Source organism: Salvelinus fontinalis, chromosome 37 (assembly GCF_029448725.1).
Source record: "Salvelinus fontinalis isolate EN_2023a chromosome 37, ASM2944872v1, whole genome shotgun sequence".
Classification (NCBI taxonomy): domain Eukaryota; kingdom Metazoa; phylum Chordata; class Actinopteri; order Salmoniformes; family Salmonidae; genus Salvelinus; species Salvelinus fontinalis.
The window spans coordinates 23486082-23498655 of record NC_074701.1 but is presented as its reverse complement, the minus strand read 5'-3'; the positions used below and the strand labels follow the sequence as shown (position 1 = coordinate 23498655).

Here is a 12574-nt window from a genome sequence, read left to right as displayed (position 1 = left end):
TTGGTTTAACAATGTTCCCATGATCTCCAAACTGTTCCCTTTCAATTGCTACCATATACACTATCCATATATGCCAATTCCCACAAGTGTAAAGGGTTAAATCATATCATATCATATCTGGGTAAATTCTAAATTCCAAAAAGGATCATACTAAATGGCAATAGCAATTGCATTTATAAATCCCTAAAGGGAAAAAGTTCATTATGATCCAATTCCATAGGGGAAGTACTGTACCTAACAGTAATTCTAAACAGATGATTTTTCGTCATTATAGAAGTTGGGTCTGCGCACAGGCCCCTTGGCTCTCAAGGGTCAATTACTGAGGAGAGGCTGCTCCATTTCCTGGTTGCTAAACTTCTAATAATTTGCCTAATTTAAGTTTGTGGTAAAACATGAGTCCATTGTGTAGAGAATCATTGTACCATCTAAACCACTGTGAAATCTCTTTTATATAAACAAAAATATTGTATTTTCAACCGTTTGAAGCTTGTGGACAAAACCGAAAGTACAAGACACAAAAACAAAACTTAAGAACTGGAAGCATAGAAATAGTGCACGTAAAAAAGATCTACCATTTCTTAGACTTACTTTCAATGAAAATGACAGATCTATAACTCACATTTCTATGTGTATTTGGTCGGGTCGCCCAAAAAGTTACATATTGCAGCTTTAACATTTTATATTCATCCAATGTCTGCCATGTTTTTGGATGATGTGATGACGTTATCGCTACTCACCCTGCTTCCTGTGCGCACATTAATTGTGAATGAGCACCTGGGGGGACAAATGGGGCCCTGTAAGGTTTTGTGGCACAGTGTTAGGTGTCCATAACTGATTGGATGTGGTTAATGCACAGGAGAGCTATCACTCTCTAGTTAACGCTGGGTCAGCCCTTTCTCATGTTGAGGTCGTAAAGCAAGGCTGGAGAGGTCACGGCATACCAAGCCGCCATCCAGCCATCACCCCAGCACCCATTGGCTGGACACTTTGTCCAAAAACGACACCCCATCATGCAACAGGAGCTTGGTGAGAACACAAACAAAGCAGCTCTCATTCATTAAACTTTTTACTTGACATCGTCTGACTTGATGTGCGGTAACGGCGGTTGATTTTGGCCTTCAAGTTGATTCTACACAAATAAAGGCTTTATCTCTATGAGCACTGAAAGGCCATTCACTTCTTTATCTCTGAAAGAAGAGCAGTGACCATGACAACCCAGTCCTGTAACAAAGGGGGAAAACAACAGAGAGAAGAAACACCTTTCTTGAGAAAGAGTTTCCAGAGAAACACACCTTTCTTGAGAAAGAGTTTCCAGAGAAACACACCTTTCTTGAGAGAGGTTTCCAGGGCACTGACATGTAACCGCCCCCCCACAAACGGGAGTGCAAAATGTGTTGCCATTTAAAATTACCGACACATACACAAATAACACTTCCCCTGTGCTCACAAGTCAGCACTCTATTTCAGGGTGTTGGTGAGCAGCAGCGACGACCTCATTAGCTAACATGTGATAATAAAAACCGCCAAAGGAAATCCACAAAGCCTTGTCAAAGCTATAATCAGTCTCTCACACACAGATACTGTAGCTGGGGCCACACACACACAAACACACACAGACCCTCAATCAGAAAAGGAGGAACACAGTCAACTTGTGCAATATCCCATCTTGCTTTCACATCCACTTTTATTGTCCACACAGTAAACATCAAGATGTCGTCAACACATCCATCCAGATGTGCCAATGTTTTTTTTTCAAACTACTGCAACATCTCTCTGTGTTTCCTCACTACAGGACATTGCTGCTGATTGATCTGTACAATTCCTAGTCTACAAGGGCAAGCATGCTACAGTATGGATGTGTAACATATGCTGCATTACGTGGACATGTGCTCACGTGGAAAAAGGCCAACCTCTGACCTGGATGTTAGAAACTAGGACAAAGTCATATCTAGACAGTACATCACTTCCTTATCAGTGGAGTACATTAGTTCAAGCTTGAGAGATGGACTTCAGACACCGCAATCACTGTTCCTGTCCAGTGATGCTATGCTTGTCAAAGCTGATTTAGTATCACTTCTTCTTAAATTATCCCTAATCTATAGAACAAGACTGAACCGGGTGGGTTCCAAGTGTGAGGTAATAAAGGAGGTACAGGCCAGAGGCCCCCTTCTGGAAAAGCCTTTGCATTCCAGGGCTCTCCACACATCAGGTACCCAAAATACCTCCGCTCTCATCCCCTCACCCCCTCAGCATGTGGTTTCTCCCATTACCCCTGACAGGCTGCTCTATGCACATTAACCAGGCCCTAATCCACCAGGGATATGTTACATGAGAGCCTCCAGACCAGACCATGATGGTTAATCCCACTCTCAGGGCTCCATCACGGCTAAGGAAGGGGGCCACTCCTACGGTGTTTAAATAGGTGACGTTATAAAGAAATTCACTTCCAACCCCATAATCGCACGTCCCGGGTACCACTTCTCTCCAAGACAGTTACATAACACTGCAGGTCTCGTTTTGGGGGAGCTAGGGGATGAATGGTGTGGGTGTGTTTAGGGGGAGCTAGGGGATGAATGGTGTGGGTGTGTTTTGGCATAGAGGGTGACTTTATGACCAAAATATCATATTATTTTGACGGTATGGTGGTATTTTATGTTTCTGAATAATAATAGTTCTAAATATATGTTTTATGAGCAGTGCATTACACTAGACTGGCAACAATTCATTCTAAGGGATAGTTTTATACTCAACCAAATTAGGGCAAAACTGACAGTGAAGTAGTCCAATTCCATACCGGTATACCGCTTATTCACAATATATTTCCCAGCCCTAGGATGATGGGAAATCATGGGAATTCCATTGAGTCATGACATGCTCACCTTTCTCATGAATGAGTGTATGACTTATTCAACCAAACAGCCATCTGTTACTTGCTTGGCAACGGTCTCGATGACTTTGTGTGTGTTCGTGTGTATGCTTGGAACAAGGGTAAGTGGGTTACGGGCCTTGCACAAGGGCACAGACAGACTTTTCACCACGTCGGCTCAGGGATTCAAATCAGCAACCTCTCAGTTACTGGCTCAACACTCATAACCGCTAGGCTACCTGCTGTGCATCATCACAGCAAAATCTCTGTGGAACATAATAGATGCATTAGGCTACATGTTATTCTTTCCATACAATACTTTCATACTAATATAATGGCAGATGATCACCTTCAGCTTTTTGATCATCTTAATGTAAATGTGTGAGAATTGGATTTTCAGCAGCTGAGAATGCGTTGATCTTTCTGTACTCTGTCTTACCTCCACCAGCCTGCCTGTCATGCGTGCGTTTGTGTTCTACAGGTGTGTCTCCTCATGACGCAGGGTCATGTATTGATCCTGCAAAATGATCTATTAGAGATGATTGCTAAGTATTGCATAGTAGAGTGTAAACACTGTAATAATAAAGTTCTACGTTCACATAATGTAAAAGATGGTGTAGTGAAAAGGGATTGCCAAAACACACCAACTCTAATTTAGCTACCATTTTGACCAGATGGAAGGAACATGATTTCGCTCAGCTCATTAAACCTCTGTTGTGAGAGGCGAAACATCTTGGCAGAGAAACTGTGGCAAATACTGTGAAGTGCAGGCCGCTGCTTCAGAACTAGCATGGAAAACAGGTTCTGCTTGCTAATACTTATATTTAGACTGTCTACGCCGTAAAACAATGGAAACATACTACTGCTTTTTTTAGGGGTGTATAATTGACGGATTACGCTCTAGACAGAATCAACAGAAAGCCTAACCAAACCTTGAGTGATTCAGACAGGAGATATGCAGTGTCGTTCAGAAAAGCAGGGAGAAAGGAGAAGGTGGAGGATAAACAGAAGAATGACTCCTTTGTCATTCATAACAGACGTCTGATGATAGTGAATGACAAAAAAACATAAGGTCACTTCAGTTGTCAAAAGGGAATTCAGGGTGAATGTCCTTCAGTGGTGGTTGTCCATCTCATCATAAGGCTTCTTATCAGGCCTCTCACCAATCAGTGGTAATGAAGAAAATGAAAGGAAGCCATTTCAGACTAGTGGTGGGACACACTGATGTGGTGGTGGGACACACTGATGTGGTGGTGGGACACACTGATGTGGTGGTGGGACACACTGATGTGGTGGTGGGACACACTGATGTGGTGGTGGGACACACTGATGTGGCAATGTGTCACAGGGCTTTAAAAATGGCTTCTCTTCCCAGAATGCTTTTAATCTGAAACCAGATCTAGTCATTGGCAGGGGGTTGGGGAAGGTTGCTCTGGTGTACGCCAGAATGCCTCCTTTCTTCTCAGCAGTCCATCTTAGACTCTGTGGGCGTTCGAGACGTAACATTTACAAACGCATCATGTAAATGAGATATACACACAGAAACACGGGGGAGACCGTGGAACATGACTTTTTGTTTGAGCTCAGCTCACAGCTTTTGACGCTGTGGGCGAAGCAGAGCAGTTATGACTGAAGGTCACACAGAAAGAGAGAAAGGGCTGTCGTTAAAATCAAATGTGTGCAACACAGAGGCGCAGACTGGCATGGCTAACAATCCTTCTTTCTGGAGGCTTTGCATAACGCCTCGGGCCAGGAAACCACAGAAAGAGAGTGGAGAGAGCAAAGGAGAGAGATAAAGTGAGAGGGCTACAGATAGAGAGGGAGATTATGGTCCAGTGCCTCGCAGACAGGCACGCAGCTGCCCACTCAGAGAATGAAGCCTTAATAGGGACTCGCACACAAAAGCCTTGCAAATGTGTGCGGCTTAAGCACACACAGGAGCACAGAGTGATCCCCTTTAAAAACCAACTCTGCTTAATTACCTCCATAAATTACTGCAGCTATCCCATGTCCAAAACAAGTCCCTCTTGTCTGCCTACCGCCTGCCTAGCTATCTGAGACAACCCTGTTCGACTTGACTGTCTTTCACATATAGATTCCAGCATTTCAGATTTTACTGTGTTAAAAAGAAGAAACTGAAGCAAGTAAAGCCATTTTTTAACACTGCATTGGATAGTTTGGGAGATCGTGATTGTCATGCAAATATACTTTGGCAGAAACATAGACAGAGATTCCTTGAATGAGGCCTATACTCTGGAAGATTGTAAACAAACAAAGTTGTACTTTACCATGCAAGTGCATACAAAATTAGACATAGCACAGTTGTTTGATATCAACAGATTGTGGGCAGAACTGAAAAAGCAGGTGAAAGCAAGAGGCCTACAAACCTGACTCAGTAACACCAGCTCTGTCAGGAGGAATGGGCCAAAAATCACCCAACTTATTGTGGGAAGCGTGTGGAAGGCTACCCGAAACGTTTGACCCAAGTTCAACAATTTAAAAGCAATGCTACCAAATACTAATTGAGTGTATGTAAACTTCTGACACACTGGGAATGTGCTGAAAGAAATAAAGGCTGAAATAAATCATTCTCTCTACTATTATTCTGACATTTCACATTCTTAAAATAAACTGGTGATCCTAACTGACCTAAGACAGGGAATTTTTACCAGGAATTTATGTCAGGAATTGTGGAAAACTGAGTTTAAATGTATTTGGCTAAGGTGTATGTAAACTTCCGACTTCAACTGTACATGTGTCCACCTTACCCACACTGTGTCTGTTCCTGCACTATATTCAAATACCAGTACGCATTCTACAAGTGGAGGAATAGGCTAAATATGATAATAACACAGCAACAGCTGATGGAAGTATCTAACTACTGTAGTGTAGTAGCCAGCTAACCTCTGTAGCTAGCCAGCAAGCTAGCAAGCAATGCTAAAGGATTGCAAACTAGTTAGCATAACTCTAGACAAACAAAAAAGTTTTTCTAAATATTAGCTAGCATTTATAAGGCCAGCAAACATGTTTTCCACATGCTAAGAATGCGTTTCCTCCAACGTTATAATGAAAAGATGCCTCTGTCCCAAAACACAAGTATTCTGGAGACATGTGAGAGGAGTGCTGAGTGCTTTCGGTAGCCTGATTGTGTCCAGACTGAGGAGAAATCGGCACACAATGCATCCCTGACCACATTCTGAAGTGATTAGCCGGATCTGAACACAATCAAACCACAAAGTGACTTGTGTGTCTAGACCCGTCTTTTCAATGCAAGCTTCGTATTCTGATAGCATACAGTGGGGCAAAACAGTATTTAGTCAGCCACCAATTGTGCAAGTTCTCCCACTTAAAAAGATGAGAGGCCTGTAATTTTCATCATAGGTACACTTCAACTATGACAGACAAAATTAGAATTTTTTTTCTTTCCAGAAAATCACATTGTAGGATTTTTAATGAATTTATTTGCAAATTATGGTGGAAAATAAGTATTTGGTCAATAACAAAAGTTTCTCAATACTTTGTTATATACCCTTTGTTGGCAATGACAGAGGTCAAACGTTTTCTGTAAGTCTTCACAAGGTTTTCACACACTGTTGCTGGTATTTTGGCCCATTCCTCCATGCAGATCTCCTCTAGAGCAGTGATGTTTTGGGGCTGTTGCTGGGCAACACGGACTTTCAACTCCCTCCAAAGATTTTCTATGGGGTTGAGATCTGGAGACTGGCTAGGCCACTCCAGAACCTTGAAATGCTTCTTACGAAGCCACTCCTTCGTTGCCCGGGCGGTGTGTTTGGGATCATTGTCATGCTGAAAGACCCAGCCACGTTTCATCTGGCCCCAGCTCTCTGCAGGTCATTCACTAGGTCCCCCCGTGTGGTTCTGGGATTTTTGCTCACCGTTCTTGTGATCATTTTGACCCCACGGGGTGAGATCTTGCGTGGAGCCCCAGATCGAGGGAGATTATCAGTGGTCTTATTTGTCTTCCATTTCCTAATAATTGCTCCCACAGTTGATTTCTTCAAACCAAGCTGCTTACCTATTGCAGATTCAGTCTTCCCAGCCTGGTGCAGGTCTACAATTTTGTTTCTGGTGTCCTTTGACAGCTCTTTGGTCTTGGCCATAGTGGAGTTTGGAGTGTGACTGTTTGAGGTTGTGGACAGGTGTCTTTTATACTGATAACAAGTTCAAACAGGTGCCATTAATACAGGTAACGAGTGGAGGACAGGGGAGCCTCTTAAAGAAGAAGTTACAGGTCTGTGAGAGCCAGAAATCTTACTTGTTTGTAGGTGACCAAATACATATTTTCCACCATATTTTGCAAATAAATTCATTAAAAATCCTACAATGTGATTTTCTGGATTTTTTTCTCATTTTGTCTGTCATAGTTGAAGTGTACCTATGATGAAAATTACAGGCCTCTCTTATCTTTTTAAGTGGGAGAACTTGCACAATTGGTGGCTGACTAAATACTTTTTTGCCCCACTGTATGTCACATGTTAGTGTCAAGTGTAGACACAGCCTTAGTCATCATAACTGTATTTACCACCATAGCTGAGAAGTATGAACCAACACACAAAAAAAACTGTTCTTTCCTCAACAAACAGCCCTTAGACTGTCTCAGACACACACAGGCCTGATGGTATACCCCTATCAACATCCCCTTTGCAATTAGATACTAGAGCTGATCCAATCTCAGCCTGACTTTCCACCTAGTTTGCCAGTGGAACTGAGATTAGTTTTCAAGTGAATGAGTGAATTCACATGCAAGCAAGAAACGGGAAGGTGCACTACTGTATGTACATTCACTAAAACTACACTAGTTTATTTGTAAATAACCACCCCAGTAAAGAGAGAACAGAGGTGTATAAACCCACATAGGCATACCTCCTTTCAGGCTGTCCCAGTACGGTGAGAACAGACACAGACAAGTAGACTGTAAGCATTCCATGGAATTTCAGGCCATCCTGGTACAAAACCAGTCCTGTCTGGTATTTAGTTCATCAAGTAAAGATCAACCATCTCTCCCATAACATAACAAGAAGGCAAAAAACACATACTCTAACAATAACTTCCCTAGTCCCAAATGAAACGACCCTGGAAAACCCGTAGTCAAAGTGTTCCATTGTCAGTGGCACTTTAATCAGTGTAGGCCTACCCAAACATTCTGTAGACACGCAATTACATTACACACTCCAACGATGGTCCAAAACATGACTCCAAAAACAATGCAATCTAACAGTACAGCATTTCCCTGCCAGCACTTCAATCTCAACACTTTGTTTTGTTAAGAGAGCGTAGGGGCGGTTTGGTTGTCTGAGCTTCTTGAAACTGAACCATACCATTCAGAACACCTTCAAAGTTACATGTAAAGTGTTTTTTCACAAGTCTAGGTGTTTCATTCCACTTAGCAACACAAACAAAGAACAAAGTGACTCATATCAAGACATCCCAGCTGCGAACCCTCCTCTGCAAAACCACAAACGAGAAGGATGATGTTAATTACAGAACTCAATTACAATAAAAAGCTGAAATATGTTGTTGAGTGTGAAGTCTTGTGAAAAGCATGAGCTGGCGCACATTCAAAAAAGTTAGTAGAGGTGCTGACTAACGGCGAGTAAACTGTAGGCTATAAAAAATAAAGAGAATCGGACACTCTATATACAAGCTCGCAGTAATTTATTAGGTAACCCATGAACATTTCTGCATCACAGTGCCTTCTCATGTGTCATCACACGAGGGGCTCCCGAGTGGTGCAGCAGTCTAAGGCAGCGCTTGAAGCATCACTACAGATACCCTGGTTCAAATCCAGGCTGAATTCCAACCAGCCGTGATTGGGAGTCCCATAGGCACAATTTGGCCAGTGTAGGCAGTCATTCTAAATAAGAATTTGTTCTTAACTGACTTGTTTAAAAATCACAGTGATGCTGAAACATTGGTTTACCCAATAAATCACAGACAGCTTATATATAGTGTGCAACTCTATTATTAATTTTTAGAGCCTAGAGTCTGAAGTCTTGCCCAGTGTGTTTGTGTGTGTCCTTATGGAAAACTCACATGAATTTCACATGTGAAGTGTTCCAAAAACACGTGATCACATCCCACTGGGCACCAACATCTATTCCACATTGGTTCTACGTCATTTCATTGAAATTACATGAAAACAACATTGATTCAACCAGTGTGTTTTCAGTGGTAGGTGATCTTTTGTGAAGTTAATGTGATCACATGTTTTCACGTGTAGTTTCATGTTAAGTTTTCCAAAAACACATGTTTTCATGTGAAATTTCACTTGAGATCATGTGGGTTTTTTCTAAGGTTGTGTGTGTGTGTGTGTGTGTGTGTGTGTGTGTGTGTGTGTGTGTGTGTGTGTGTGTGTGTGTGTGTGTGTGACTCATGAAACACCTCAAATGACTATCAATCTTTTCTCAGGTTGCGGTGCTGAGGAGGGTGTCAATAAAATGAGATAAGAAAGCCACACTTCCCTCTAACTGGCAGTTCTTGAAACAGACCAGTGTTACAGGCACACAATATGACATAAAAGTGGGACAACTTACAAACCCCAACAACCATAATAATAACATATCTAGCTCTACAATTCCCGATCTGGATATTTGAGGGTATGCAAGTGTAAAGGATGCCACACTGCTTGCTAAGAGAGTACCTCCTGATTCGGCTCACACCAGGCTTGAACCCAGGCCTTGCCACCCTCGTAAAGCATCTACCAGTCGGCACCACACCAAAAGCTAGCAATTCAGCAGCGCAGGTGGAGACATTTCAGGTAGAAGTCACACTTAAGGCTGAGAAGTAAGTTTCACACATCCCCATTTGCTACATTCACCCTCAAAATGTACTCAAAAGCTGCCCCAACATTGAGCTGAGCACAACTGTATATCTGGGTCACAGCACCATTGTAAAGATCATCGTGGCTGGATTAGCAAGTATCACTTGCTCCTGATTTGGCTCACACCAAAGCTCGAACCCAGGACTGCTGCCTTGCTAGCACATGTGACTACCCTCCTGAAACTGTCTTAACAGTTAGCACCACACGAATAAGTAGCAGTCAGCTGCAAGTGGCAACACTTAAGGCTGAAAAGTACGTTTTGCACATCCCCATGTGCTACACAGGCATGGTGAGAGCAGCGGAGAACAACAAGTAGTACCACACAAGGGTGGAGGGGGGTTAAATTGAACCGGGTTACAGAGCTGGAGCATTGAATACAGGAAGGCTTTTGTCCCAGTGGCCCAAGCACTGCGCACAACGCAAATGATCTCTCAATCAACTCCTCTCTATTCTCTTATTTGACTATGTGCTGTTCTACTACAGTGGAAACATGCGCAACCGGCAGCTAGAAAGCAAGCAAGTTTACGCAGCATCGCAACACGGTATTTAACTTGTTCCTCAATTACATTGTGCAGTAGCCTATTTTAAGATACATAAAACACGATAATCATTTGTGTTGGGGTTACAGCCTTTCAATGTCATCCCTGAAAACATCATTTTCCAAGCACTTTGTTTCCAGGTACTATGATCGCATGGATCACAAGCAAGCAACACTTCCCCGTTTATATTGTTGACAATATTTAACTTTCTCTAGACATTAGAAATAAGCGTATATGCTTATTTCAACTTCTTGCAATGGAAAAAAGCTCAAGCAAACTTCAGCAATCAACAAACTACTTTGGGCAACAAAGACACCCCAACAAAGGATTAGCATACATTCTCAAGAGTGGCATACCAATTCAAAGAAAATATGATGTCGGGATGTATGGCTTACTACCTGGCCAGCTGAGAGTCTGTCGAAGTTAAATCATCTTCGATTTCCGCAACAAAGGACCAGAAAAGTGTGTGGATCCTCATGCGCACTACTGCCTCCACAGCGGCGATGGCAGTGTGGGACTGAGCAACTGCATGAAACTCCGTGCTCGATGGAACGTTGAAACAAAATCCGCGTTGAGCGAAACCATTTCTCACGCAGAGGGAGGAAGCAACTATTGATTCCACAGTGGTGTAGCCAATTTGAACAATTAAGCTTAACCGTACTTATACAGATACTATTTATATATTCAGCATGTTTCTTGCCATTCATTACACATGTATTTTATTTCTAGTTCAATAGAAACTACATCATTTACCCCCCCCCCTCCATATTGGTATCGTCTACTAGTGTGCTCCTTTTCTTTTCCCACAAGCTATTCTGAATGCACAACTCTGTATTAACATTGTTACAGTTACTAGTTCACTTGTACTATCACAATGTGACTGTGATTGACTGACCCTCTGTGACATGAATTAAAACGAATTGTTTCCAGGCCTTAACCATCTGTAATGTATGACACTAGTCATATTGCCATTTGTTAGGCATGTCTAAAAGTGTTCCTTCTTTGTCACAGTCATGTCTACATACACCCATAGTTCATGTAGAAACATGTAATACAGTTCTGTAAACTATTTTAGCAGTAGAAAAATACTAGGCCAGGCCTAGTAGCCTAAATAAATGTATAATGGTTGTCTGCAGATATACAGTATTATATTTAGCTACATCCATGTGCTCTGTAACTGTGAAATTGACTGAGCTGCCTGTAAGGTTTCACTGGAACCTGACAGATGGTTTGAAATGTGGCAAGGAGGAATCTCTCCCACTTTCCATTGCTTCCCCGGCAAGGAAAACTGCAAAGCTACATGCAGGAGTAATTCAATCAGTGCCCGAAAATCATATTAAGAGGTCAAACGGTTTCCAAGGAGAAATACAAAAAACATAAATATTTACTGGATCACACTTGAGACTGAAATGAAAGCACAGCATTTTCAACTTTTGATTAGCATTATGAGTGGAATAAAAGTCTGTCTCACCACAGTGCCAGCACACTTTGCCTGCTGATGATGGCATGTTATGAACCTACTGTACATTTTCATGTTGCTTTGAGAATAAGGCACAGAAGAAGGCACAGTGATGCCGAAACGTTGGTGATTTACCCAATAAATTAATGGGAGCTAATATATCGAGTGTGCGACTCTCTTTATTTATTTTCATAGCTTATAGTTTATTCTCCGTCAGTCAGCACCTCTACATAAAATACTTTTCTCTGGGTGTGCGCCAGCTTATGTTGTTTTATTTGGCTTTGAGAATGACGCCCATATATCCCATATAGCGTATGCCTATATAGTGTATGTCTTCTGTGACTCATGAAACACAGATCATGTGTCTAGGACAACAACCTCTCTCTCAATGTGAGCAACACAATGGAGCTGATCGTGGACTACTGGAAAAGGAGGGCCGAACAGGCCCCCATTAACATCAACGGGACTGAAGTGGAGCAGGTTGAGAGGTTCCTTGGTGTCCACATCACCAACAAACTATCATGGTCCAAACACACCAAGACAGTTGTGAAGAGGGTACGACAACACCTTTTCCCCCTCAGGAGACTGAAAAGATTTGGCATGGGTCCCCAGATCCTCAAAAAGTTCTACAGCTGCACCATCGAGAGCATCCTGACCGGTTGCATCACCGCCTGGTATGGCAACTGCTCGGCATCTGACCATAAGGCGCTACAGCGGGTAGTGCGTATGGCCAAATACATCACTGGGGCCAAGCTCCCCCCCACCCCCTTTGTTTTTACACTGCTGCTACTCGCTGTTTATTATCTATGCATAGTCACTACAAATTGCCTCGACTAACCCCTCGCACATTGACTCGGTACATATTGTTA

At 42.5% G+C, this 12574-nt stretch overlaps 1 protein-coding gene across 1 annotated transcript in view; it reads right to left on the bottom strand.

Moving 5' to 3' along the window:
- The window catches only part of LOC129836390 (protein FAM53B-like), a 30767-nt gene extending 20005 nt beyond the window's left edge, over nucleotides 1-10762 (bottom strand). The window contains exon 1 of the mRNA XM_055902486.1: nucleotides 10645-10762. The gene's annotated coding sequence lies outside the window, so the exon portion shown is untranslated. The remainder of the gene's footprint in view (nucleotides 1-10644) is intronic.
- Between the last annotated feature and the right edge of the window lie 1812 nt (nucleotides 10763-12574).